The 22,950-nt window shown below is 49.8% G+C and overlaps 1 long non-coding RNA gene across 1 annotated transcript; it reads right to left on the reverse strand.

The window, feature by feature from the left end:
- Positions 1-9,695: 9,695 nt before the first annotated feature.
- Positions 9,696-15,459, reverse strand: LOC118148947 (uncharacterized). Its single transcript, XR_004736061.3, has 3 exons — positions 15,298-15,459; positions 11,513-11,948; positions 9,696-9,916 (listed from the first exon to the last, which is right to left on the reverse strand). It is a non-coding gene; the product is annotated as an uncharacterized LOC118148947 (long non-coding RNA).
- Positions 15,460-22,950: the final 7,491 nt, after the last annotated feature.

A 22,950-nucleotide genomic window follows, 5' to 3' on the forward strand; every position in this document is an offset into this window, starting at 1 on the left:
TGTAAAGAAAATCAAGACTTTTTGCCTTGACTCAAGAGTCGAGAAGTTTCCTGAATGAGCTTTTTATTTATTTTAGTAAATCTTGCACTCATCCAAAATAACGTTTCTCCAAATAAATGTGCAGACTGCTTGCAGGGGTTGGGAGCCATCGGAAACGGCAGGGAGTGTCACCGCGTCCAGCCGCTCCGTGTCCTTCTGCGCTACGGCCGTGTCTCTGGGCTCCCCGCGGCAGGCACTGACTTCCTCTCCGTGAGTTCTGGGATCCACTTTAATTCAGTAAAGTGTCATTGCATTCTGCACCTAGCAGACAAGGGCATTGGACCAGGCCCCTCAAATTTCATGCATACACTTAAAACCCGTATGGTGGATGCAGTTAGTCACCTGAGCACCTGGAGATTCGTGTTTCCTTTGACGTAGAGTTTGTGCATCTTCACAGCGAAGTCACCTCCTTGGAGCCCAGCCAGGACGTCAGCTGCAGCCATGCCCAGTGTCTCAGGCAGCTCCAACTGCTGTAACAAAAACAGCAGATGCAGTGAGGCTGAAGCAGCATGCTCATTCCTCACTGATCTGGAGACGGGAGTCCAAGGTCAAGGTGCGGTGAGCTTGGGGCTGGCGTTGGCCTCCCCTGGCAGCAGACGGCCTCCTTCTCCCTGTGCCCTCACGTGGCAGAGAGGAAGGAAGTCCCCCTAAAGGCACTAATCCCATTCATCTAATGGACCGCCAAAGGCCCTGCCTCCAAATACCACCACATTGGTGTATAAAGTTTGAAAACAAATTTTGGGGGCCTGCAAACATTACTCCATAATGCTCAGTAACACTTGTCATTGAATAAGTGAATGGAAAATCAAAAATAGTGACACTGGGCAAGGGTTTGTCACCTAGCAGTTAGTGATTGTTTTGGAAATTTTTAAATCATGAAGAGCGTCCCTTTTTATTTTTGTGAGAATCTTACTGCATGCAGGGCAGACCTTTCTCCGTGGCATCCCCTGGGACGCCGGAATAAGGTCTAAGAAGGCACCTGGTGAGTGCGGTGCCCTCAGCGCCTTCCAGACCCCCAGAGTGATTTCCCATGACACAGACCTGGGTTTTAAAAAGGAAGGTGAGGCAATCTCCTTCACGTGGTGAATGGCTATTTGGTTCCCAATTAAAACACTGATCAAAATGCTGCACAGGCTCGGAGTGAACTCAGCAAAATGCTTCACATGGAGTCTTTGTGAGGCTGGCGCACAGACACACCGACCTGAGCTGGGGCCTGGGTCCAGAAGCTGCTGGAGCTTCCCTGAGAGGCAGCAGACCTGTGACAGCAGCGGGACGTGGGGGTGCAAGGCAGCCAGGCCTGTCCTGGGCCCCTGTGAGTAGGGAGAATGAGCTCCCGTTGCTCTGACCAGTCTCAGTCGACTCAGGCCTTGGTAGGGTTGTGTGTTTATTGCTCTAACAAATGCTCCAATTTACACAAAATCATAGCACAAATCAGGCCCTCGGCCCATTCCTCACAGGAAGAGGCATGACAAACAAGCCTGGAGACCAGCATCGTGCCAGGCCCAGGGACGGAGCTCACAGGGAAGCACGGCTGAGCTCTGCTTTCAGCAATGGAGAGGCATTGATTTACTAATCCTGCCTTAAAATGCTCTTTCAAATAATGTCAGGTGGCCCAAGTGCTCATCCAAATCCAGTCTGCTCAAACTAGAAAACTACCCATGGGTTAAAACCACACGCTTACACACACACACACACACACACACACACACACGCTTGGAGAAAGAGACATCCACAGCCAACATATTGACAGGGTCTGCTGGTGTGTGTCTGTGCGTCTGTGCATGTGTGGATGTGTCATTTTCAAACAGCACGAGAGAAATAAGATTCTGAATGTAAGACCCATGAGAAAACTGCCTTTAGTTCCCTGCGACAAATCGATAACTTTTGGGCAGGATGAAGCCATATCTGGAGCCTGGTGGCCGGGTAGGAGTGACTCAAAACAGGCGGGGTCCTGGCAGGCAGCGGAATCTGTTAAGAAATCCATCCGTTTCCCGGATCCTTGGCATCACCTCCACAACAAAAGATATGAAATTGTCACATTATCTTGTTTGCCTCACAAATTTGCTGCGAGTTGCTCCTCGCCCAAGCAGCCGGGCTGGCCCTCCCCAGGAAGGCGTGAATCCAGCCACGGGCGACCCTCAGTGGGGAGCCGGGCGTCCCCCTGTTTCCGGGGAGGTGGCCGCACGTGGGGAAGGCATGCCTTATTGCAGCCCGACATACTTGTTAGCTGTTTTCTTTCCCAGAATTAAAAAATTGAATTATACACTCAGCCTCGTTACTGAACCCGTAAAGTTTATTAAAGTTTATTGACCATGTGTACACACTTCAGGGTCCCCCTTCCACGGCTGCTCTGAAGCCGGAACATTGAATTAAGACGCAGCGCCCGCCGCGGCGCGGGTGGACTCCTGCAGAGCCACAGGTAGCAAAAGTCTCCTTCAATTAGACACAATCATCACTCACAGTCAATAATTGTGCTAAAGGCTGCTTTCAAATCTGTGAGGGATTCACATTTAATGTACTGATTCAGCTTGTCTGAGCCAAATTCACTGTGTACTGAAACCAAAGCAATTTAGTTCTTGCCTACGGCCCTGTTGGCAGTTCATCTAGTGCTGAGCGCCGTAAGTGCTGTGAGATACAATTTAATCTGAGACATCTGTGCACAGACAGGACCTTTCCTTAACGGAGGGAGACGCAGGGACGGCTAAGCTCTAGTTTTATGTGAAGTACCAGGCCTTATCTCGCCCCTGAAAAATAAAGCATTTAAGATAGAGTAAAAAGCCAAATAAAAAAAAAAATCTTTCTTCCCTGGGTGTATGAAATGCACATTGCGGCTGCCAACGCCTCCCTGCCCCAGCCCTCGGAAAGCACTCGAGCCTGATCCCTGGATTAACCATTGAAGGATATTACACTTATCACCATCCGCAGCTGACGGAGGAGATCTTTATTAAATATGAAAGGGAAACGTCTCCTGCTTTGCGACTTTGCAGAAATATGGAGATGCCTTCACGCACATCTCTTGCCTTGTGGTGGGCTTGGAAAAGTCCTGGGCTATTTCCCACCCAGCACAAGCCCGTCACAGCATGGGAAGGACAGGACTTACCTCCAGGGGTCACACAGCCCCGTCCTGGGCTCCGAGGCTGCCCAAGACACCGTGTGTGCCGTCGGCTCCAGCCAGATGATAAAATGACAAGCCAGTCGGTGACTGTGGTATGTGGCTCAATGCGCACTCCTTCAGGCGGGCCCCATTGTTGAATCATGACTCTCACCAGAACCTAAAGCACAGTTTGTTCTGTTTTGATTTTCAAGAGAGATGCAATTATGGAAACACTTAACCCAATGCACACACACACACACGCACGCACACAGAACCTCTGGGACTTTGGGCCTCTGTCGGCTAGTTTTAAGAGAAGGACATTTGGGCAGATTTTGAAGGTGCATGGTGGAAGCAACACGTCTGTGAGACACAGAACGGCAGGCCCTGCAGGAAGCCTGGCTGTGTCCCTTGGGTGCGGGTCAGCAGCCCTGCGCTCTGGATGGCTGGAGTCCAGGTCCTGGCACTGATGGGGCCTGAGCTGGAAGAGCTCCAGACAAGGGCGGGGTGCCCCGCAGTGTTCAGTCACGGTGAGGACGGCGTGGGCAGGGGACAGGGATGAGACCCTCTCCCCTTGAGCGCTGTGTCCAGTCAGAGGAGAATGAAGGTGCTCCTGTTCCGCCAACCAGCAAGGCCCAGAGTCACTGCTGTCCCACATTTCCAAGCCTGAACCCCTCCTGGCCCCTCACAAGGCATCAGGAGACCAGTGGACCTGGGTAAGCTCCGCCACAGACTCCCCAGGAAGTCTCGGAGTGGTGGGTTTGCTCTTGCTGGGGGCAACGCAGCCCTGGGAGATGAGGGCCAGCCAGGTCCTAGGATGGGCCTGGCTGGGAAGGGCAGTGGCCAAGGGTCCTGGGACCACAGTAAAAGGCAGGCGGGGAAAAGCCAGAGACCCAGCCCCACTGCTCCAGGTCAGGAGGAGCATCAGCTTAGGGCTGGTAAAAGCCGCCCTGCTCCAGATGCTGCCCTCATAGCCATCTCCACACCTTCTCCCTTCCCAAATCCAAGACCCCTGTAAACAGGGCAACTGCATGCCCACCCTACTGCTGGGAAACTGAAGCTTGGCACAAACACACACAGCACACACCAGGGATACCACACACCCCATAACACACACCACACATCACACCACACACACATCAACACACTCTACCCACCACATATATCAGACACCGCACTTCACACACCACACACACCCAAATGCCCTACACACCACATACATCACACATTACACAAACACAACACACACATCACACACCACACACACCACACATCACACACCACACAACTTGTATCACACACCACACACCACATATATCACAAGTCACACACATGCAACACATTTCACACACCACATACATTCCACGCCACACAGACAACACACATTACACACCACAGATACCAAATAACAAATATCACATACCACACACCACATGCATCGCACATCACACAAATATACAACACACTCCACACACCACATACATCACACACCACACACAGCACATACATCACATACCACACACACACAACACACAACACAGATACCACATAACTCATACCACATGCCACACACACACCACATACATCACATGCCACATACACAACACACACATCACACACCAAGATGCCACACACTCAAATCACACTCCACACACTATATACATACATACCACACACACACCACACACCATAGATGTCACACAACTCATACCACACACCACACACCACATACATCACACAGCACACACCACAGATACCACACAACTCATATCACACACTATGCGCACACACAACACACTCTGCATACCACAAACCACATACATCTCACTCCACACACACAACACAAACATCACACCAACACACTACAGATACCACACAACTCATATGATACACTACACACCACCTACCACATATATCACACACCACACACACAATGTGCTCCACACATCACATATATAACACACCACAGACACAACACACACATCACACCTCACACACCACAGATACCGCACAACTCATACCACACACTGCACACCGTACATCACATACACACACACACACCCCACAACACAGATACCACACAACTCAGACCACGTGTCACATACCACACATCACATATATCACACTTCACACACCACAAACCACATATATTGCACACCACACACAGAACACACATATCACACACCATACCAAACAACCACAGACATCACACACATCACACACCACGTACTGCACATAATACACATCATGTACCACAGGTTCATAAAACATGCAAACCACACACTGTCACCACACATACCACACGTCACACACCACACTGACATTATACATCACATACTCACACACATGACACATCACACACCACCAATAACATATTCACCAAGCACACCACACAACACACACAGCATACTGCACATAACATATATCATGTACCACAGGCTCACAACACACATACCACACTAACATCAAACATGCCATGCACATTACATACTACATACACCACACACTCACACCCCATACATCACACACACACGTCACACATCACGTACCATACATGCAATATCACTCGCACCACACACATCACACACCACATATAGCACACACTCATACCCTGTATATCATGCATCACACACACATTCACACACATCACACACCACATGGCACACATCACACACCACATGCCACATATCACATACCACAGGCACACACCACACCCATCAAATCTCATGCACCATAAACTTGTACATGTCCCACATTCCACGTATCACACATACATTGAACACACACCATATATACTACACACATTACACAGCACATATACGTAACACATCTACCACACACATTACAGATACACACCACACACATCACACATGCACACAGACACTGTACACATATACACACATTACACAGCACACATACATAACACATATACCACATGCATATCACAGTTATATACCACACATATCTCACATGCACACAGACACCGTATACAAATACACACATTACACAGTTCACATGTGTAACACATATACCACACACATATCACTGATAGACACAGCACACATCACATATGCACACAGACACCATACACATACACACACATGCACTGCATTCCTATGCACATGGACGAGGTAGACATATCACACACACATACCACATATACACACGTATTATACCCATAAATGCTTACACCACATACACATGCACATGTGTGCATACATGCACGCGCGCACACACACACACACACGGCCCACCTCCTCAACCCTGAATGCCTGAGTCCATGTGGGGTCCTTTCCCCAGAAACGGCCCCTGCCCCTGGCCTTCTCTCAGCTCCACAGGAATGTGAAACTGTCCTGGTGCAAACACAGGGGTATGGTGAAGTCTGCCTACCCCACTCCTTGTGAGGTGCTCCTGGCCCCCGCTGAGCCCCCCACTCCCAGGGTGCCTGCTCACATGTCCCGGGCTCCAGGGGGACTCCGAGGGACACACGGAGGCCAGGACCTCGCACCTTTCATCCCGGGAGATAGTCCCACAGCCGCCGAGCCTGGCTCTCCCTGCATCTCTGTGTAAGGCGGGAACCAGGAGTGTGAACCGACAAGTCCGAAGATCACAAAAGATGTGATTTACACCCAGCAAATCTCTGCCCAGGACTTCAGTTTCCTGGCTCCCCATTCTTATAGCAGGGCTCAGGTTGGTCCTCAGGTGCTCATGGAGGGAGCCAGTGATGGTGAGTGTGAGCGGCGGGTGGAAGAGCCAGTGATGGTGGGTGTGAGCAGTGGGTGGAAGAGCCAGTGATGGTGGGTGTGAGCAGTGGGTGGAAGAGCCCCTCCAGCTTCACACATGGAGGGAGCCAGTGATGGTGGGTGTGAGCAGTGGGTGGAAGAGCCAGTAATGGTGGGTGTGAGCGGTGTGTGGAAGAGCCCCTCCAGCTTCACGATTGACTGCATCTTCCTTCCTGTGCGCTTTGCTAATCCTGCTGTAACATGGAATCTCCAGACAGTTTCCTGGGCAGTTAATGGCCAGCTGGGGAAGTTTCATCCTCTACGTAAAGCTAGCACCCTGAACATTTATCCAATCCGAGATTTTAAACAGGCCATATAGCTGGACATTGGCCACAAAATGCACATAGCATATGTAATAATCGTGCTCTGGTGACATATTCTGTATTTTTTGACTTCGGAAATCACACTGAGGCCAGGCGCGGTGGCTCACGCCTGCAATCCCAGCACCTGGGGAGGCCAAAGCAGGCAGATCACTTGAGGTCAGGAGCTCGAGACCAGCCTGGCCAACATGGTGAAACCACGTCTCCACTAAAAACACAAAAACTAACTGGGCTTGGTGGTGCACACCTGTAGTCCCAGCTACTTGGGAGGCTGAGGCAGAAGAATCACTTGAACTCGGGAGGCAGAGGTTGCAGTGAGCTGAGATGGCACCACTGCACTCCAGGCTGGGTGAAAAGAACGAGACTTCATTTCAAACAACAACAACAAAAAAGATAGTAAAAAAAAAGAAGGAAAATAAAAAATAAATCACACTCAGCTAAAAGCAAGATTATGAGGAATCCATAAGGCACGTATGAGGAGGAATACACAGGGCCACCCTCCAAGCCTCACAAACAATATGCTTTCTTAGAATATGAAGAGATGAAAACATAGGATCAAAATTAGATGCGTATGTAAATACACGTGATCCTGTAGATGAATGCGGATACCCACAAATTCCCAGAGTTTACACCTTGGGCTGATTTTCACCATCTGAGGATAAAAACAGATCTGTGCGTTTAGAATAGACGACAGCTGAGTCACCTCAGTGTTTAAACGGTGCCGTTCTGAGTCCTTCTGCATCTAAAACTGCTAATGACGGTGAAAGCCACCTGCAAATGTGTTAAAAACAAAAGCAAGCAGCCGCTGGAGCGTAAAAACGGCGCTGTGCACAAACGCTTCATGGCAGCCGCCTTTGCAGGGCCGCCTTGGCGGGTGTGGAGCCGGGAGGACGCTCTGCCCACTGCGGCATCGTTTCCATCTGTGCACTCTAGCGGTAGGCAGCGATTCCCAGAGACCCGGCCTTTCCAAGGACTTCTCTTTTCTTCGGACATCCTGCGAAGTGATGAGTAGATTTTTGTCTCCAGGTTAGAAGTTACTTGGGGAGGCAGAGCCCCTGACTGAAGTCTGCCAGCTGCCTTCCTGGTCTGTGTAGGTCCATGTGATGCCACAAACACCTAACTGGTTGCTGGACATCACGCTACCTGCATTTCGTTCTCCCCTTGGGAGGGAGGAGTTTTGTGCGTCAAGGGAAGAGCTTTGCAGTCAGGGCGTCCGGCCACCGAGGCTGAAGGCTCAACCTGCCTCTGAAAACCAGGGCCCTCCGCAGAACTCTGCCACAGGCTTTGGAAAGGAACCGAGGTCCCCTGTCCCCAAGACTGGTGCTGTCCTGAGACAGCGCTGCTTCGAGGGCACAATAGGGCAGGGAGGAGGAGAAGCCCCCGTGCGTTCTGAGCAAGGGAGTCCGTCAGCAGGCGCCACCCATCTTCCCTGTTATCCCTGTTTGGTTTTGAGAAAGACACAAAACCAAATTCATCAGAAGTGCATCCACCTTCCCAAACCAGATGCGTAAAAGGCAGAGGTTTACACCCGGGAGATGGTGCCTTAGAAATCCCACCCTCTCATGGTAGAGCTGGAGAAAATGAAGCCCACACTTTTGAAGCTCTAGTTGAATCATCCACGTAGATTGCCTGCAATTAGAATTAAAACAAACGCCGAAATCTGCAGAGCCCTGTTTTCAGCTGAGTGAAAAACGTTGCCCACCTAGCTCTTCACTCATCCAGAGGACGTGCTACGCCTCATTCACTGTGGAGAACATCTGGAAATGAGAACCCCCATCCCCGGGCGGCCTTCCACCCCAGCCTGTGCCTCCTTCACAGCCGCCCTCAGGGTGTTCCTCGAAAGGTGTTAGGTCCGTCCCCAGGGGGATCTTCTTGCTCAGGAAGAAAAAAGGATAAAACATTAATGTCCCCCAAAAGAAAGGATCTCCATTTGTCCAGTGTCATACTCCCAGGAGCTCTGAGCTCAGCCAGGTTATATCCATGATATGTGAGTGGTAAAATTACAGGGGAAGAGGAGGAATTTTTTTTCCTCTGAGATATCCAAGTATTCAGTTTATGTAAAGTATTCACTTTAACATATTACAAGTTACAAAGCCTGAGAAAAAGCAAGCAAGTCAATAAAATCACAACTCAGAATTCTAGCATTCTACCATGGTATCATGTGTTGGCCGGGCACGGTGGCACACACGTGTAATCTCAGCACTTCGGGAGGCCAAGGCAGGCGGATCACTTGAGGCCAGGAGTTAACAGACCAGCCTGTCTCCACAAAAAAACAAAACTTCTAATTAAAGATTTTAAACAGACTATTTAGCTGCTCACTTAATACTGAAAAGTGGTCAAGTCTCATAAAGTATTTCTCTGCATCTACAAAAATTCTCTATATTAAGGACATACACAAGCCAGGAAAGAAAACTTTTAGACACATTCTAGTTCTTAGAAACATTGGAGTAAGTAGATTGATGGATGGACGGATAATACTTTTATTATCAATATTATTAATGCTATAGAGACACACGACTCTCTTCTATGTCAGTCAGCTGTGTGGATGGCACCGTGCTGGGCAGTGTGTGCACACAGCTATGCTGGGCTGTGGTTGGGGTAACTGCCAGAGTGCAATGTCACTGCGCAGTGCTTGGCAGGTGGAGTATTTGGGGATCCTGATGGTCAGCCTTCCAATGTTCAATCTGTGATGAACAGCAAATATCACATTAACTTTATTTTAGTGCATTTTCCCCCAACTTTCTATTTCTGCGATTAGTTTCCCTGTAAATAGTTTATTTTTCATATGGGAGCCCTCCTGTGGTGAAAATAATCCCTGTGAAGTGAGAGAAGCCCAGGGCTAGGCTGGAGCCTGCCTGCTGCTTCAGAAGTGAGACACTGAGATGATTTCTTTCCCTAAATGTTTCTGATAGTTCTCTTTCTCTCTCAGCATCACAACATAATTAATATTTGAATTCAGTGTCTTCTTGTGAGTCAATCTGCTGACCTTTCAGAAATCCGTCAGGTACATGCAGTATAGAAACAATGCGATATATTCCACAAAGCATCTCCTGGTAGTGAATTTTGCTCCCATGTTTAGCTTTAGAGACAGGGAGTTTTACTGCACTTTTATAGAAACGAAAATGTTATGCCGTTCACTGGATAAACCTAGGGCCAAAGTTACTTGCTGGACTGGGAGTGTGCCTGGAAGTAAACTTATTTGATAAGTGCACTTTTAAATGTAAACAGCCTCTTTCGTGCCCACGTTTGATTTATTTTGAAGGCACCATTTTTTTGATCATATGCACATATGTGTTTTATGTATACAGACATATTCGCCTTAGGACAGTTGTCTTTTGGAAAACAGCATCAATAGTAAACACCACTGCTATTTTCTTAGACTAAAAATGCATAGATTTAAAAGCTAAGCTACGTAGTATTTCTCATTTTACCTTTATGGTTATTTCACTTGTTTCTATGAATAAGTGATAACGGCAGGCAGGCAGGACCGCTGCACCAAACGCGACTGCTAATTTCGAGCATTTGGTAATTTTTTTATAATATACGGCATCTCTGGTTCTGTTTGTGAGAGATGTTTTTGACAACAGGGGTTTGAACTGACTAATGGAAAAGGAAAATCAGAGGAGAATGAGCTAGGTGTGGTGTGGACATTTCAAAATCAGAGCCACACAGCACAGAGACACTGAAAGGCTGAACGCCGTGACACCAACATACTTTAAGAAAAATGTTTTAATTAAGAAATGCATATGAATATTTTATTTAAGTTCTTTAATTGCTACAAAACATTGGAAAGTACCATCCCAATGAATAATTTGTCAAGAATAGTGATGCTCATTCATATTTATGAGGTGATTAAACGTAGTTTTTCCCACCAACATAGGAAAAAGAATGGCCGGGGGAACGTGGAGAAAGAAAGGGAGAGAAAGGACCCTGCTTGCGGCCCAGGGAAAAGCTGGCGGCAGAATCGCACTCGGGGTCAGGAACAGCACATGGAGATATGAAGTGTCTCTCTCCGAATTGCCATTAGGCTACGTGAGAGCTGCATGGCTGATTTCCATGATACCCCCCTCTCAGCTCCCACGCCTCGTCAGCCCGGAGAGCTGGGAGCCCGACCTTTGGGTTAACTATAATTGGAGCCTTCTCTAATTAGGGAAGGTATCAGCTGACTTTAATATGCAGCAAGATCATTATCATTAGGTCAGAGCTAACTAATTGATGTTTGTGTAGCATAGGATTTTGGATTACAATACACACAGTTTAGCAAAACAAACTAGACTGACCTGGGAAACCAAATTGCCTCACTCCGGGCGCCGCTGAACGTCCTATCACGGCTTATCTAGAGGGCCTTTGCGGGTTTCAGAACCAGCTCTATCATGAGAGCTGGGGTCCTGTAAGTTCAGCCTCTTGCCTCTGCTGTTAGGTAATGCTATGAGGGAGCTGGTCTGACATCGCACAGAAGCCTGTCTCTCCCCTGTAGAACCCGAGGCTTCAGCTGGCTCTCCAGGATGAGAGCGAAATTGGCTTGCTTCGTCTTGCTTCTCCAGCGCATGTTTGGGTAGCAGGTACCTGTGCAATTGCTACTGCATATCTGAAATTGTCAGATAAAAGTGATTAACCATGCTTCCTATGTTCGGGTCAAATCCAGCGTCTCGTACAGTGGCATTTGAATGTAAGTTGAGTCTTTTCTGTTGGAATTTGATGTGGAAACATGTTGAGCTGTGAAGAGGAAGAACATAGCCATTTAGCACCTTGACTGCCTCCAGCCCCTGTGCCCAGAAGAGAAGGGAGCAGCTGCGGAGGGACGGGGTGCTGCTGGGTGTGAACTCGGGCAGTTATTGATTTACTGGGACAACCACTCAGGCAAGTTACAAAAGAAGATGAAAAAGCTGATATTTAGTTGTGCAATTTTAAGAAGACAGTTCTGACCGAGTATTCATCATCAACTGTTGGATTTCTTGCTCTGCTTTTTGATGGTTCACTGCATTCCGCAAACACTTGGAGCCATATTATATGATCTTTCTGTAAGTTCCACTTATTTCATGAATATTTACCGAGAATCTGTGATGCAATCAGCTGCAGAAGCGGAGAGAATAACCCAGACAGCAATGCCCGGGAAGACCCTGAAGTCTGAAGGAGGAGTGGGCATCAGGGTTCAGGAAATTCTGGGTCGCATGCGCACAGGGAATGACAGGATCCACCCTCATGGGGACCATGGGGGATCTCCTTGATGACATGATATTTGAACTAAGATCTGAGGAGTGGCAGGAGCCAGAGGAAAGAACTGGGGGACAGGAGGAAGTGGGGTATCCTAGGTTGATCCCTGATGCATGTCCCAATTCCCTCTGTCCCCAGAGCTTGAGACTTCAAAGCCCTAACCTTCTGTGACACCTCCACTGGGTTCCTGATGGAAACCCAGAGCTTAGGATGTGCAAAACACACCACTTGTGTCTTCTTGTGTCTGGGAAACAGTGGTCACCCAGCTGGCAGCTCACACCATGACACTGGGAACCCCCGTTTCCATCTTCTCCGGGCAAGCCCTGTCGGGTCTTCCCTGACATGTGTGACATGCGGCATCTTTCCTTCTCCATGCTCTGCGCTCACCCACGCCCGCCACCTCCCTCCTCCTGCCATTCCTGCATCCTTGTTGCTGTCCATCGCTCTGTCCCAGAGCAGCCAGAGTCATCTATGAAAATGTCAGTCGGTTCCTGTGACCCTTCTGATTAAAATGCCTCATAGGCCACCGCACACCTATTAGAATGGCCAAAATCTGAAACATTGCCAGCACCAGATGCTGGAAAGAATGTGGAACAATGGGAGCAATGCAGAATGGCACATCTACTTCGGCAAGAAGTCTGCCAGGGTCTGACAAAACAAAATGGACTGAAACTGTAGGATCCAGCCTTTGCACGCCTCGGTATTACCCAACTGAACTGAAAGCTCAGTATAGCACAAAACCCTGCACATTAGTGTTTAAGCAGCTTTATCCATAACTGCCGAAACTATGGAAAACAAGATGCTCTTCAACAAGACAGTGAATAAGCTGCAGTATGTCCAGACAATGGAATATTACTTAGTCATCAAAAGAAACAAGCTATCAACCCGTGAAAAGACATAAAGAAACCTTACATCCGTATTACTGAGGGAAAGCAGACAGTCTGAAAAGACTACATACTGCGTGATTCCCACTACATGACATCTGGAAAAGGCAGAAGAGAAAACGATCCCTGATGGCCCAGGACTGGGGAGTGGAGGGGTGAGTGGGCAGAGCACAGGGGATTTCTAGGGCACTGAAAATACTCTGTGTGATACTGTAATGGCAGATCTGAGTTGTTAGACATTTGTCAAAACCCATAGAATGGACAGCATGAAGGCTGAGCCCGAGCTCGCATTCTGCAGATCTGGAGGCTCCGTGGCCTCCGTCATGGGGTGACCTCATTCTCACCAAAGTCTACTGACTGACCTATTGACCTATCAGTCATCTGTTTCTCTGGAAAATGCTCATACAGTAATCCTACAGTAATTAGAATAAATTTTAATACAGTAGAGAAAACTGTGTGTGTGTGTGTGTTTGTGTGTCTATGTGTGCATGTGTGGTGTTTCTCTGGGGGTAAGGATGTGCATGAACACTGTCTGTATTTTCCACTGAATTTTTCCATCAACCTTAAACTTCTCTAACAAATAGTCTGTTAATTAAAGAAGAATGCCTCTTCTTGCTGTCAGGTGCAGGATGAGGTCTGGGCACTTGTGTCCTCTGAAGCCGCATCTGCTATGTGCCTCCTCCAAGATTTACTACAGCTCCAAAAACTGACCTTCCCCAACCCAAGACCTCTGCCAGGTCCCTCCCTCTCCGTGAATGGCTGGCTTCCTAATTCTTCAGATCTCAACTTACACATCCCCGTGGAGGGGCCGCTCCACCCCAAATTCTCACTGTGCACCACAGCACTGCCTAGTCCCAGTGCCCCTGCTCATATGAACACCCGGGGAGGCTCTGCTTCTACCCAAGACAGCTGTTCCAGGGGGATGGGACCTTGTCCAACCCCTGGAGGACAGAATCTCACTTGAAGACCTGGAAGAGGTCCCGATGAAGCAGATGGCAAGTGAGTGAGTGGCATTCCTGTGGCCCAAGGGGAGCCAGTGAGAGGGACAAGGGAGGCAGGGAGAGGAGAGAGGAGGATGAGGGAGGCAGGGAGAAGGGCGAGGAGGATGAGGGGGGCAGGGAGAGGGGCGAGGAGGATGAGGGGGGAAGGGAGAGGGGTGAGGAGGATGAGGGGGGAAGGGAGAGGGGCGAGGAGGATGAGGGGGGCAGGGAGAGGGGTGAGGAGGACAAGGGGGGCAGGGAGAGGGGTGAGGAGGACGACGGGGGAAGGGAGAGGGGCAAGGAGGGTGAGGGACGTAGGGAGAGGGGCAAGGAGGGTGAGGTAGGGAGAGGGCAGCACAGAAGGGAGCCCTGCATGGAGCTATTGTGTGGGCTGCCTATGGGTTGTATATAGGCTGTATGTAGCCACTGTGTAGGCTATGTGGGTTGAATGTAGGCTGTGTGTAGCCATTGATGGACTGCATGTAGGTTGTATGTAGGCTGTATGGAGCCATTTGTGTGGGCTGCATGTGGGTTCAATGTAGGTTTTATGTGGGCTATAGATAGGTTATATGTAGCAGTGTGTGGACTACATGCAGACTGTATGTAGCCCACATGTAGACTGTGCGTAGGTTATAAGTAAGATGTATGCACCATGGCTGGCCAGCACTGGGCATCTGGAGCCTCATCCCAAGCCTGCATTTGCAATGGCATCATCCCTGGTGGGTGGTGCCTGGCCATGTGGTCCCCCTCAATGCCCTGCCCCACGGGCACTGAGGATGCACTGACGCTTCTTCCTGGGTGACCATGCTTCAGAGACTGCTTCCACTACAAAGCAGCCCTGCCAAACTCAAGGCCCCGTGGAACAAGACAAGGCAAACAAATGCTCCTTATGGATAAACTGGAAGACATAGATGATAGAAAGAAAGGAAAAAGCCCAGAACCTCACATTCAGAAATCACCACTGTCAGCATCTTAAACTCTTCTCACCTTCGGTGCTTTCTCCTTTAGAAGTAGCACATGAAGACTTGACTTTTGGCCCAGGCTCTGCTGAGCGTGTCACCATGGGTAGGCCTGGGGCTTCCCATTTCCTATCTGTAGCATGGAAATGGTGGTGACTCTCAGTGAGCTCACAGCACTCATAGAAAGGCCAATGAAATTGGCTCTGAACATTCTCTGTGGATTCATGACATTGTGAGGTGATGGTGAGGTGTCACACACTCTTCTGCTGTGAAGTCATCTGCAGAATCATTGGCTGACACAGCTCCTATTTTCTAATTAATGGGGGGAAATATGTATAAGAGTTGATATAAGATCAATGCCAATATTAAAGTGTGTGAGCAAACACAGGGAAGTCAATGAAAGATATCAAATTTTATTAACTTTGGACAATAAAATATACTGCTTTCCTTCAAGCAAACATGCATTCAAGCTCACTGTGTTTCCACAGCCCTTACTCAGGAAATGGCTGCTGCCAGCAGCAGGGGTCCTAAGATGGATAAAACCCTCCCTGTCCTCCTGGATCTTCTATTCTCTCAGAGAAACAAGGGTAAGCATACCACACCAAGTGCACACTGGTTTCTCTCTAGGAGACAGTGGTGCCATTGGTACTTTCTTGATAATGGGTTCAGGACATGCAGAGCAGGAATAGAACCTACATATGGCAGCCACTCTTTCTCTAACTGGCTGCCTTTTCCCAGCTGGGAAAATCAGGGCCCCAGCCCACAGGCACTGGCTCTGGCTGAGCAGGAACACACTGTGAGGGGATGAGGTTGGATGCCAGCCCTCAGGACCACCCACTGCCTTGTGAGTGTCCAGGCACACGTCTCCTGCATGCCATCTTCTTGGGCATTACCACACCTGGTCATCAGAGTGCTGGTAGCTCCTGTTCAAGATGGCAGCCCAAACCTCAGGTGCACAGACGACAACTCAATAAGCAGTTTAACTGCAGGAGCTGCACCAGGTCCCCTTCTCTATGTTCACTCTACACTCTGAAGCTGTCACTGCAGTTGGAGGACACAGGGTCAATAGTCAGTGGACTGTTGTAATCCAGCCTGTTTGGAGACACAAATAAAAGCAGCCCACTTCTTCCCATCAGCATTCCAGGAATGAGTGGTCAAGAGAGCTGGGGATAAAAATGGTTATGAAACCTAGTGGTGGAGCATAGCTTGACTCACAGCACATGGTGGGCACATGGTTAGACGGTTCTCAGGGATTGAGTCAATGTGGGAACTGTGGGGATGTGCTGGGAAGATCCTCAGGGGGCAGTGACTTTTGAGGAGATGCTCAGAGGCTGATGCTTCTGAGTCTGGAAGCTGGTGCTGGCTGTAAGCGAGACTTTAAGCTACAGCCTTGCACTTTACCTCATGGCTTTTCTACCCAACCAGGAAACTACTTGGGGTATGAACCACCTCATTCTTACAGAGGAGCGACATGCAGATCATGGGCTTCCAGCATCCACCTGGGTTCACACAGAAAGAACAGGAAGGGCAGGCACTGGCTGGGTGTGATGTATCCTCCAACCCACTTAATTCTTTAGAGGTGTTTTTAAGAAAAATAAAAAGATATCTTAGGGTTGGCAGTTTTGCTCAAAGGAAAAATAACTGTTCTCACCCAGGTGGAATTGTGTTGCTGTGTCACAGGATGGGCCTGGTCATTTGAACCCATGAAGCCCTCTTTAGCGCTGATCCCTGGAAGCTGCAAGTGAGATGGGGAAAGGGTGGGCATGGGAGTCACAGACAAGGATGACTTTCTTAAGACCAAGTCCTCCACTGAGAAAGGTGTGCCATGGGAGATGGTATGTTGTTATTTCCTAACAACTTTTATTAAGTAGATTTTATGATCTGTGTGTACGGGGTCAGAATGTGTCAGGGAAAAAGCAGGAGCAAAAGAGTGACGGCTTGCGGGCAGCTGAGCAGTGAGAACCTGAAACTCTCGACATTCTTCCCGATGGTAGGAGTTGGTAAGGGAAATGCCTGAGTTCTTTTGATGTCCAGCAAATATTCCCAGCATTGCTCTTGCTCAGGATGACCTCACTCTCTCCAACCAACTCCTGGCACAGGAAGTCAGGTGAAAATCGGGACTCCAAGGCTAGGCTCTGCATGGAAACTCCCCAAGGGGTGTTAGGCGGCTAGAGCATGTGGTCTCATTGCCCAGCCCAGTGCTGAGTGGGGGACTGTGTCATCATCCCCTGTTACAGGATCCTCCCTTGCCACCAGAAAGGCAGCAGACCTGGGCTGCGAAGGCCAAAAGCTCTGTGTGGGTGCGCTCCGGGTTCTCCTCGGGTAATATCACAAATCCACATTACCTTCACAGCAAACCTCACGGAAAAGCAGCTCTCAGGTATAAACAGCCTCTCTCCTGCCTGCTGATGCTTGTCCTTAACAAATCAAAACATTACTAAATCTGTGCTGAGGTGCGCGAGCGACATAAAGGGCCCCATTGTTCCAGGGTAGCTGGCAGTACACAGGCTCCCAGGGCCCATTGTCTCCATGGAGGCATGCAGGGCTCACACAGTATGGTGGTTTAACCACCAACCACATTCACAGTGGGTGAATCACCCCAGCCACAGGGGCCTCCGGCAACCCGGCCGGGTGTGTTAAGATCTGTGTCGGGTTCTCCCCCTCATTAGGACTGAAGTCCTTTATTTCCACTGGTAATTGCTACATATGCTCACGAATGATTTATTGTTGTTGATGGCAATGTATCCTCAGAAAGTTTGCCAAAGGGCGTTGACTGTTATTGATATGTACATAAAGATGATAAATGAAGAACTATACCCACCAAATTGCTACCAGTTATGATTAGTTATCTCCTTGTTTTGTTTTGTGGAGATTAGGAGGCGCACCGTTGCCCCAAGTGATCCCGGCATTCCTGTCTGGTGAGCACAGGCGCTGGAGGTGCTCTCAGACGTGCACGCTGATGCCAGGCAGCCATCCGCAGGCGATTTAATAAAGGCTCCGGCTCGGATTTCAAAGAGCCAGGCAGACACTCATGCTTTGGCATACTTTGCATTGCTGAGTTTGTGGAGTAGACAATTACACATTTTGTCCTTTTAATGAGTGTCTCTTATTTTTAACTCGGTATTCCAGGCAAATAAGGCACCAGCCTGTTGGCTTAGTAGGGTAACATTTTTCTTAGCTTTGGTAATCAGCTTGCTACCCCATTGGCGAAGACTGGACCTGTTTGCAATCAGTTGGCCCGGCAGGGTGGGCGTCTTTGGGGGCAGGTGTATTGCATTAAAGGGCCTAAGGACAGAGAGATTGCAGCCACCAGAGTCAAAACCCCAGGAAGAACGTTGAGATCACTTTGGCAGGATTTCCCAATGACTTTCTTTCTAAAAGGCCTTTCAACCCCATGTGAGTCTTTAAGTGAGTCAGAAACCGAGTGAGAGCTCATGACGCCTGTCTGATGACTTAATGACGTTTAGAAAACCACTCTGCTCTGTTCACTGTAAGCACGATGGCCTGCGTCTGTCTTACCTGCTCTACAGGCTTCTGAAGCTTAGGAAAGGCCGTAACAGAGACTCGAGTCGTAAATTGATCATCCGTCCCAAACCACTGACTGGTTCTGTGTATGACGAGGCCACTGGTTCTGGGTAAGAGATGGGCCAGATCTTTTCTAGGCTCAGCTGGACAGCAGGTGACAGGACCAGAGAGAGATCTGGGGCCCCGCTTCTCCCAGCATGAGCCCCATTTCAACACTGTGGATCAAGACAACCCTCTTGATTGATCGTGCCCATGTAAAAAATCATCATTTTATGTGAATATCCGTCAGTGTACATCAGAAAAGTAAGAGACGTCTCAAGAGAAGCTTTCTGTGCGAATGAAAGAGGAATCACTGTGTAGTCCCCAGACTTCCTTTAAAAGTCACTCGCAGCTGAGTGGAGCCTTGCCGGTGCGGGAGCTCGTTGTACCGGGTGGGTGTGGAGCAGCCACGGGGACCTCTAGACACCAGGCTGCTGGTGCCTCTGTTCAGCCACAGGAAAGCCTCCTTGGGTCTGGGATGAGGACGGTTTGCATTTCAAGAGTGTCCAGCCCATTCCAGGCACATCCCTCTGTAGATGGGAACAGCGTATCCACCCCTTTACCAGAGAGGGAGCTGAGGCTCGGAGCCGTATGAGGCTGCTGGAGGTTCAGCATCTGGCGAGATGGAGGGTTGGTTCTCAACCCAAGGCCTGTGATGCACTGGATAATGTAAGAAGGTTCTTCTATTTCTTCTTCTTCTTTTTTTTTTTTTTTTTTTGAGAAGGAGTCTTTGTCACCCAGGCTGGAGTAGAATGGCACAAACTCAGCTCACCGCATCCTCCACTTACCAAGTTCAAGCAATAAGCAATTCCCCTGCCTCAGCCTCCCGAATAGCTGGGATTACAGGCGTGCACCACAATGCCCAGCTAATTTTTGTATTTAGCCGGGCATGGTGGTGCCCGCCTGTAATCCCCATGTTGGTCAGACTGGTCTCCATCTCCTGACCTCGAGTGGTCTGCCCATCTCGGCCTTTTACAGTTCTGGGATTACAGGCGTGAGTGACCACGCCCAGCCAAGGAGGTTCCCCTGTTTCTAACAGAGAATTCCTTCTGTTTTATGAAAGAGTACCTTGGATTTGTTTTAATCATGCGGTAAGTCACACAGACATGGCAATGACAGTAGAAATGAAGACTTCCCATTCACAGGTCCCTGGCAGCGGGCATGGCATGCCATGCGGGGGTCACAGGGGAAGCACCATGATGGCTTAGGAGGAGCAGGAACTAGGGGGCCCGTGGGAAGGGCAGGCTTAACCCTGACAAGTGCGAGACACCTCAGTGACTGAGTGGGGCTGCTCCTACTTTCGTGCTACCTGGTCTAAGTAATGTGGATGATGACTGGGCCTGCTGGAGTCCGGAGAGGGAGGTGGGGGGGCTCTGGACAGGTGGATGTGTCTTTGAAAGGGGTGTTCCCTTGGAGTGGTTTGTATCTCGAGGAACTGCCTGCCTCTATGAGGGGCCACGCCCCAGGGCCAGCAAGGCTGCAGATGTTAAAGCAACAGACGGAAGCTGGAAACTGTGGTTACGGTGGCCTTCACCGTCATGGAGGCTCCGAAGCTCCAGCCCCATGTTTCAGCCTCAGGGCGCCGTCGGGGACCACACGGCCAAAGCCTCTGCTTTGCAGGGACCTGCAGTGCCCTTTGCAGCTCTCCCTGGTGGCAGAGGCATGGCATGGCCGTGGTCATGGTCGGCGAGGACATAGTGCCACAGGTGTCCCTCCTAGGGAGGCCCTTGGCTAAGGTGCCAGCTACTTAGGAGATAACTCGAGGTGAGGCACATGGAGGCCTTTGGAGCCAGGTAGTTTAACAGCTGCCCAGGTATGCACAGAGCCAGTGTGGCGGGAGGGAGGACCACGTTCACTTCTAAACGTACAACTCAAGTCTCTGTTACAGCCTCTCCTATGCTTCGAGAGTTCAAGCCTGTAGAGTGGGCAGGGCAGATGCAGGCCATCATGTTTACAGACTGACAAATGGGAAGGAAAGACGGAGACAGTCTGTGAAAGTCAGGTCGGGAGAAAAGAGAGCTTGAGGAAAGGCCACATCCAAGTGGTGAAATCACTTTCTTGCTACGTAAAATCCTACGTACCCACTGCACTCCTCAGAGCATGGAGCGCGTGGACCAACACATGATGAGAACAGGAACACGCACCCATCCTGCTGGCCTTGTTGCAAAAAGAAAACGGTGAGTGCCCCTGAGAGGCAAGGGGAACGGAGGCCCCGGGGAGGCCGCAGGCTCAGCCTGGCTGCAGAAGCAAAGCTGCACACACCCACCACCGCAAAAGCCACAGGTGGCAAGTCAGGACAAACCTCAGTGAGTGGGGTGCCCGGGGTCCAGGAGCCACAGGAGGAGAGTCAGGACAAACCTGAGTGAGTGGGGTGCCCAGGGTCCAGAAGCCACAGGAGGAGAGTCAGGACAAATACCTCGAAGGACCCCAAAGCCTCCCACAAAGTCTATACTGAGAATAAAAGTCTCCTCTTGGGAGGTGCTTTTCCAATCCCTAGGGTGGTGCTTTCAAGCATCTATATTTAGAAAATAACCCATAGAGGGACACCCTGGCCCATGTGGTTCCTTCACATGAAATGGGGTTGTGTTCACAGCCGAGGAGAGGGTCCTGCGAGTGGGCAGCTCCCCGGACCCCCAGCTCCAGGCTACTGAAGCAGGCTGGGTTCATTTTCTGCCAGAAACCCTGATCAGGGATCAGCCAGAGCTGCTGTGAGTCCAGACGGTCTCTCCCCAGCCCTCTGTAACTCTCTGGCTCCCGGGAGAGCTATGTCAGGAGCCTCCCCTGTAGAATTCGAAGATGCTATGTGTAGGGGGCAAGTGCCATCCTCGCTAAGGGAGCTTCCCTGGGAGCATCCTGGTGACGGGCAGTTAAGAAGGGCCTTTGGTCTTGTGCCCTGTGAATATGTGGCACCTGTGGGTGGGGAGATAAGCCAGGAGAGTTATCTGCACGCATGGGTAAAAGGCAGCCAATGGGCACTTGTTCAATGAGCACAGATACCACTGAGATAGCAGTGCTGGAAATAGACAGATGAGTATCTCCCCTCCGCCACTGCGAGAGCCCGCAGCCACTGTGGGAGAGCTCCATGTCCTTCTGACCTGGGAGAAGAATGGGCTACAGGAGCTGGGGAACGTGTGCAGGCTCAGAGTGCAGCTCTGGGGACGGCAATTTTCCAAGGAGAGCTGAGAATGACCTTCCACTTGCTCACCCCTGCCAAACCAACCTCTCTAAAGCACTCCCTTCACAGCAGCCTCCCACCAAAGGCCTGCAGGGGCTCCGGGAAAAACCTGGGACACTGGTACATGGTGCACCAGTCCGCTGCCCGCCCCCAGCCCTGCACCCACACTCTCCTCCAGGGAAACGTGGCCTGGGCTACTCCGTGGCTGTCCTCACACCTGTGCCCTTACTGCTGCTCCTCCCAGCTCCCGAGGACCGCTGCTCCGTCCCTAGTGTAATCGGCCACCCCTATGTCCTGGCTTAATTTCCATCTCCTGTGACATATTTGTCCTGACGCCCGTGTCATATTTGTCCTGGCTCCTGGACCACGGGCACACCACTCACTCAGGTTTGTTTGTCTGTTTTAATCTCATTTCGGTTTTTTATCTTATCTCCTTATCTAAATCCTAAGTATGCAGTAGAGTTGTAAATGACGTGCAATATGCCATGTTTTAGAATAACTCGTGCTCCCGCGTGATGCTTGCTGTATTTCTAGGTGTGGTGAATAGATAAGCATCCAATGGGTGTCACTGAATAAGAGTCAAAAGTCCATTGATCACCCTATTGGTCGATTTTATGACAGGACCCTAAATCCCAAGAAGGTACCGGAGTTCACCCTCTGGAACCTAGGTTAGTCGGGAGGCAACCCCGGTAACTTCAGAGACTCATAGTATTTTAGGTGAGCTTGAAATAGCCTAGACTAGATGAGTTCCCCTACTCAGACGCCTGAGTAGGCCAGAGACTGTGCTCCCTCCAAACAAGTTCTCACACTTTTGCAGAGAAATGCAAGACTCGGGTGACCATGAAAGGCAGGGCTCTCCAGCAGCAATTTCCATAGGAACTTGAAGCGTGCTCTTGCCCGTCTTTCCTGCTACCGTTGGTGCTATGTGGCATGCTGGGGGAT

This window comes from Callithrix jacchus, chromosome 2, assembly GCF_049354715.1.
Source record: "Callithrix jacchus isolate 240 chromosome 2, calJac240_pri, whole genome shotgun sequence".
NCBI lineage: Eukaryota > Metazoa > Chordata > Mammalia > Primates > Cebidae > Callithrix > Callithrix jacchus.